Source organism: Arvicola amphibius, chromosome 5 (genome assembly GCF_903992535.2).
Source record: "Arvicola amphibius chromosome 5, mArvAmp1.2, whole genome shotgun sequence".
NCBI lineage: Eukaryota > Metazoa > Chordata > Mammalia > Rodentia > Cricetidae > Arvicola > Arvicola amphibius.
Genome location: NC_052051.1, coordinates 32,512,046 through 32,519,131, shown reverse-complemented (window position 1 = coordinate 32,519,131; position 7,086 = coordinate 32,512,046).

Genomic DNA, 7,086 nt, shown 5'->3' with positions numbered 1-7,086 from the left:
CACAACCAATCAAAATGCAGAGTTGTGGAGCTCAGTTCCAGTGGATAAATCTTCAAAACACTGCCCCTCCTAAGGTTCAGGAAACATTGCATTAGTGTGTGTGTGTGTTGGGGGGGGGGGGGAGCACAGAAAGATTGTAAGAGCCAGAGGGAGTTTGTTGTGAAATTGTGTTTCCTAGAAATATCAGAAGCTACACCCACGAAGCCTCACCATGGCTGCCTGACCATGACCTGAACAAGGGTAGCAACAACAGACATGCTCATGTGGGTGATGGAAAGCCCATGAGGCCTCAACCTATACAAAGAACTGTTGGCAACTACGGAACACTGATAGCAGAAGAAATAGTCTTCTCTAGGACAAAGCACACGATTGGTTATCCGGTAACAATGGTCAACCCTGAATATATACACAGAAGTAGCATTATACAGACTGAGCAGGTTGTATTTATGTATTTAAGAATTTGTATGTTAGGGGGCTGGAGAGATGGCTCAGCGGTTAAGAGCACTGCCTGCTCTTCCAAAGGTCCTGAGTTCAATTCCCAGCAACCACATGGTGGCTCACAATCATCTGTAATGAGATCTGGTGTCCTCTTCTGGCCTGCAGGCATACATGCAGACAGAATACTGAGAATACTGTACACATAATAAATAAATCTTTAAAAAATATCTCAGCACTTGGAGGAAGAGACAGGTGGACCTCTCTCTGTGAGTCACTCAGGCCCTTTGGAAGAGTCCAGACGATAGTGAGTGGGTCCCACACACTGGGCACAAGAATTATTTATGCTGCTGGGATTTCATTTTGCTTTGTTCAGATTGTACCCAAGTCCTGCTTCTTCCTTCTTGAAGAAAGTATTTTCTATTTTACAGGAACCCGAAGTTGAGAGACTTTGAACTTTTTTGTTTTGACTTTTCGAGACAGGATTTCTCTGTGTAGCCCTAGCTGTCCTAGAACTCAACTTTGTAGACCAGGCTGGCCTCCAACTCAGAGATCTGCTGCCTCTGCCTCATGAGTGCTGGGATTAAAGATATGTGCCACCACTACCTGCAACTACTTTCTTGAAAAAGAAAGTGTTACCACTTTGGGAAGGAATACATAGGACTACTGTGTATTATAGGAAGCAGAGTTTTTCATTGGGAATGCAATCAGCTCTGTTCTGCCAGCCGCTACCCAAATAACCATTAGCTTCTCAGAACTTCTGTTTCTTGGTTTGTAAAATAGGAGTTTATCTGTTGGAGTACTGCCAGGGCTATGCTACAGACCCTTCCCAGCCAGTGAACAGCTTTGCCTTCATGCTCACAGGGAGGGAAGATTCAGCACACTCCAGAGGCACCAGCCAGGGACCAAGAGGAGCTGTAAAACAAGACTCCCAGACTCCCAAGGGCAGGCCAGTCAGAAAAGCCGTCTGCATGTCTCCCAGAGCTCAACTGAGTCTGAACTCTGTGGCTCATGGTGACAATGCATTAGATCACACATTCTCATCAGCAGCCCTCTGTCCTGTTTCATTTCCCCATGAACCCTTACCCCTCCCATATAAGGTGGTTGCACCTGAATTCTTGTCACAGGGTCAACTTCTGGGACATTTCAAACCAAGAGACTTCCCTGTGTTCAGTTTGGGTGAAATCTCGGCACTGTTCTGTATGTAGGCAGGAGCCACGAGCCACAGTTCTTTTTGAGTGGGTATTTGGGAGCTTTCCCATCCATGATGCTACGTAGACTTTAAGAGGGACATATGCAATAAAACATGAAGACTGGGCATGTAACTCAGAGGTGGAGCCCTGGCTCCTGCTTAGTTTAATGGCTCCCTACAGACCCATAACTTCGGTCTCTTGACTTTCAAAGACCCAGCCCAATACACCAAGCAGCTAACGGACGTGCTGAGCGGCTTTGAGGCAGAACATCATTCGCTGTCGAGTGATATGATCAGTAGCCTGGAAAAAATTATCTCAAAGTGAACTAAGCAACATCTGTAGCCAACCCTGGGGCACTGCATGGAATCAGGGAAAGATGGGATTTGTTGAATGGATGCAGAAGCTCCAGTGGAAGGTTCTCAATGGCTGGGACTGAAGAAATATGAACAAGAAACTAAATGGCAGAATCATACTATGACCTTTAGGATAAAACTCATATCCATGAGTTCACACTGAGATACATTAATATTTGGTTAAATGCATTGCTAGAGACATGACAGCTCTTCTTTGGGACGGAAATTCAATCTGTAGACCAGGCTGGCCTCGAACTCAAGAGATCTCTACCTCTGCCTCCTAAGTGCTGGGATTAAAGGTATGTGCCACACCACACCTGGCTATTTTCTATTAAAAAGGATTTATTTATGTGCGTGTGTATAATGTGTGGGTGCTGGAAATAGACCCGTTTCCTGCACTCCCACCCAACCTCTGAACCATCCCTCCAACCCCAAATTCTTGCAACTTTTCACTTGTTTTGTTTTCTGTGTACCAGGGAGAGAACCTAGGGCACTGTGCATACCAGGCAAGTGTTCAACAACTGAGCTACATCTCCAGCCTTCCTGCTACTTCTTTTACTATTTTCCCCCAAAGTTCAAATTTAATAGAAATGAGGGAGAAGAGCCGGCAGCGGTGGCCCAGTTTCCCAGCGGTGTCTCACTGTTTGTGTTGAACAGTGCTCGACACCAGGGCAACAGAGCTCAAAATATTTTGAATGTGGGAGAGAAGAGGTCAGGGCTCAAGCATTTTCTCTTTAAAATCACTCCCCGAGCTTTTGAAGAGGCAAACTCACCAAATCCCAGCTGAATAGACAGGGCAGAAGATGCTGGGGTTTGGTAGGGCCTGTCACTCATTTGTCAACAGCATCCGTGACTCCATTCTGGGGTCAGGCCCGCGTCCAGGCTGACTCGCCAGAAGATGGTGTGCACATCTGCTGTAAAAGTCCCTGGCTGCAGCCTCTGCAGCTTGTTCGAATTTGGACCCAGAGCCTGTGCTGCAGCCAGTAGTGTCTCTGGGGCTGTTACGAATATTCTGAGAACCTCTACAAGTTTATAAAATAGGTATTAAGTGGAGATAGGGAGGCGGCTCAGAGACTAAGAGAGGTATTGTTTTTTCAAGTTTAGTTACCAGCACCCACATCAGGTTATGTAGGATGTCTTTCTGTATATGTATTGGTTTTACTGGCCTATGGCAGGGCAGAATATAACCAGGCTGGAAGATATAGAGTAGGCGGAGTCAGGGAGACACCATGTAGCTGCCGAAGGAGGACATGCTGGAACCTAACTGGTAGGCCAAAGCCTTCTGGTGATACATAAACAGAAATGGGTTAATTCAAGATTTAAGAGCTAGCTAAAAATATGCCTAAGTTATTGGCCAAACAGTGTTGTAATTAATATAGTTTCTGTGTGATTATTCAGGTTTGTGTGGCCAGGAATGAAAGAACTGTCTTCCTCTACAATCAAGTGTCTCACAACCACCTGTAACTCCAGCTCCAGAGGATCTGACGCCCACTTTTGGCCCCCACGGACACCGCACTTTTGTACATAAATTCACAAACACACACATACATATAAAATAAAAAGGATAAAATCTTTAAAATGGATATACAAACATTTGCTGATAGTAAGTCATAAAACAAATTTATTTTAGGCCAGGAATGGTAGTGCACCTTTAATATCAGCTCTGAGCAAAAAAGGGCAAGTGAATCTGTGAGTTCAAAGCTAGCATGGCTTAGTCTCAAAATAAAAAGGTTAGGGTCAGCATGAAGCTGGAGAGCTGGCTCAGCACTTAAGAGGGTTTTTTTGTAGCCGGGTGGTGGTGCACACCTTTAATCCCAGCACTTGGGAGGCAGAGGCAGATGGATCTCTATGAGTTCAAGGCCAGCCTGGTCTACAAGAGCTAGTTCCAGGACAGGCACCAAACCTATACAGAAGCCCTTTCTCAAAAAAAAAAATAAATAAATAAAAATTTTAAAAGAACTTAACTTGAAATTTTTATTTTAGGGGCTGGAGAGATAGCTCAGCAGTTAAGAGCATTGGCTGCTCTTCCAGAGGTCCTGAGTTTATTTCCTAGCAACCATATGGTGGCTCACAACCATCTATGATATCTGGTGTCCTCTTTTGGCGTGCAGATAAACATGCAGGCAAAACACTGTATAAATAATAAATCTTTAGAAAAATAAATAAAATTTTTACTTTAAAAACCAATCCAATAGCATGTAGAGCTCTCTACAAGTTCAAGGATAGCCTTGTTCCAGCCAAGGAGACCTGGTCTCCCAAGGCATCCAGCCCTAGTGACAGGCTAGGAAAGACAGACTTGCTTTGAAGCCTCCCTGCAGAGTAGATAGCTCCTACCCCACCCCAAAATACCCAGCAGGAAGCAGGTGCTGGATGAGAAGGGCAGCCATGTCTGCCCCCGCCCTTTACACAAACATCAAGCTGTTTTGAGGCCAGAAGAGAAATAGACAAAGTAAAAAATAGCCTGCCAGAAGGGAATGGATCCTGTGAAGGGAGTCCTAGAAGAGCTAGGAGAAAAACTTGAGACCCAAGCAGCCCTCCCCAGGGACCTCTTACTGAGGCCTTCAGTGCCTTGGGATGACACTACAGTTCCTGAGGCTTTGGAGTCGGGCCTCCAGATGCTCCTCTACTGCTGGGCAAGGGTGTGGGATCCAGAATCTCGAGGTGTGTGGAGGGGGTGCTCCATGCCAAGACCAGCAGTGAGGGTGCCCCTCCATCCACACACCCTGCTTCTTGAGAATGTCTAGGCTCCCAGAATAAAATTCCCACTTTTTCTGAGGGTACATTATTGGACTAATTCTGCAGAGATTTCCTCCACTTTCACATCTTGGCTGTGCCTGGCCTTGTCTCCTAATAACGTGCACACATACCAACCCACCAGACACACTGCCCACCTGTGACCCCAGCACTGGGAAGTGAAAGCCTGCGTGGGCTACAAAGTGAAAACTCTTGTCTCAAACAGACCAAATTATCAACAACCAACTACCAACACCTAGGCTGTCTCCGCCACCACTGAAACCTAGATCTTTAAAGGGTGGGAAGGATTGCAGTGGAGGCCCTGAAGCATGAGGGATCTTAGGAACCTGAGACTGGCAAAAAAGGAGTGTGGGTGGAGCAACGAGAAAGGAGAGGATTGAGGACTTCCATTTACACTTGCTAAGAAGCCACTGAGCACCAGGTGTATGAAGCTGACACTGTTTCATTATGACAAGACCATCTGGATGGAAGCCAGACAGGCCTGAGAGGAATGGTTTGTCCGTGCCACTCAATGTTAGGGGCTTCAGTTAGGAAAGTATGAACATCACAGGATTTTAAGTGTGCTGGATCTGGGGCTGGGAATCTATCTCAATGGTTGGGCATATGCTCAATAAGCATATAAGGTTTCTAATCCCTAATACATACGAACATGTGAATGCATGCTCATGAATGTGAACGTGCACACACATGTGCAGGGTACATGTGGCCCCAAATTAAAAGGTAAATAAATTAAAGATGAAATTTAAACTTTTGCTTCTCAATTGCATTAGCTACCTTTCAGGTCCTCAGTATGGGAATTGCCAGAGCCAAACAAAAAATAAACATTTCCCAGTAAAAATTTAAATCTCAGATCACCTTGTTTTGAGGTTATCTTTTAGGATTACAAATTGTTCCCTTCTATGGTTTTACAACATGAAAGACCAAGGACAAACAGCAACCACAGCCCTAGGCCATTTCTAATCCCATCCAAATCATAGGAAAGACCTGAGACAAGTTGCAGTCAACAGCCCTAATAAGCAGCCACCTGTCCACATTATCTTCAAAGCATGTGAGGTAGAAGCCTGAACTCTCTACCCTCCATACTGCAAACCCCCAAAACAGCACTGCTTCATTCACCAGATAAATTTAAGGCACACGGGCAAACTTTTCTCAAAAACTAAATACCCAAAGAACTAACAAAGCTTTTCTATGTGGACCAGGCTAGTCCTGAACTCAGATCCACCAGGTGTATGCCAACACTGCCCAGCAAACCAACAAACTTAAAAGGAGCACTGAGAGTAGGCGGAATCAATGGAATGCAAGTCTGGCGACCTCCCTTCGGTCTCCCAAACCCAGAGTTGTCATTTGACCTGTGCCCAGGCCCACAGAGACACCCTTGTCCCCAAAATGCCCTTTATTACATCCTGATAGAACAGTTGGAAACATCCAAAACTATGCTAGTATCATGGACCATTTCCACCCCAGATGTGTGTATGGAGAGAAAAGAAACCTGGAAATACTTGACTGCAGTGAAACAGGTCTTTCTGTTTTTAGTCCACTCGTTTTTATACTGCTCCAATCAAACATGCACTCTCATGGCTGACCAATGGCAAAGGTTAAGCAAATCTGCAGCAAATGCACTGCGAAACCAACCCAGACAGATCTGCACTGAGGTACACTGGGCAGAGATGAGAATGTCCCTGGAACTCATTTCCAGACAGGTCACGTGGCCTGGCTTTAAAGCCCTATTCCTTCACAGCTACTTGATGAGTTCCAGGAAGGCTCCTGACTAGGAACCTCAGGCTCACTAGTCTGGTTATAGCTGGTATCCTGTACTATTGGAGAGGTCAGGTGATTGGGCATTTCTCTTCCTATTATGATTGACATTTTAGTCACACAAGTTGAACAACCTTGCAGGTCAAGACCAAAACTAGACTTTGCCTGCCGCCTATAGGCAGAAAATTGAACATGCAAGATATTTGATTCTTCCTATGCTCAAAATACTCTCTAATGGCTATCAACCTTTACAGGTAACTCAAAATGAACCTCCAATATACAACAATAGGCAAGACTAATGTGGAACTCATGCTCACTGAGTGGAGCAAGGCAACTCACCCTTTTAAATTTGTGTGTGAAGCCTCCTAATGTAAGCATGTAGTTGCCATGGAAGACTAGGAGTCTAATCCACAACTAGGATACAGGCAGTTCAGAAGCTGCCCGATGTACTGTACACTTCACCCCACCCCCTCAACTTCCTGACCATGGCTTTAGGGCCCTGTAACTAGACAATCTTCTCATTTGCAGTTTGGTAACTTCCACAGTATTCTGGATTGGACTCTCAAGTGGCCCACCATAAAAAACCACTTCCTTTC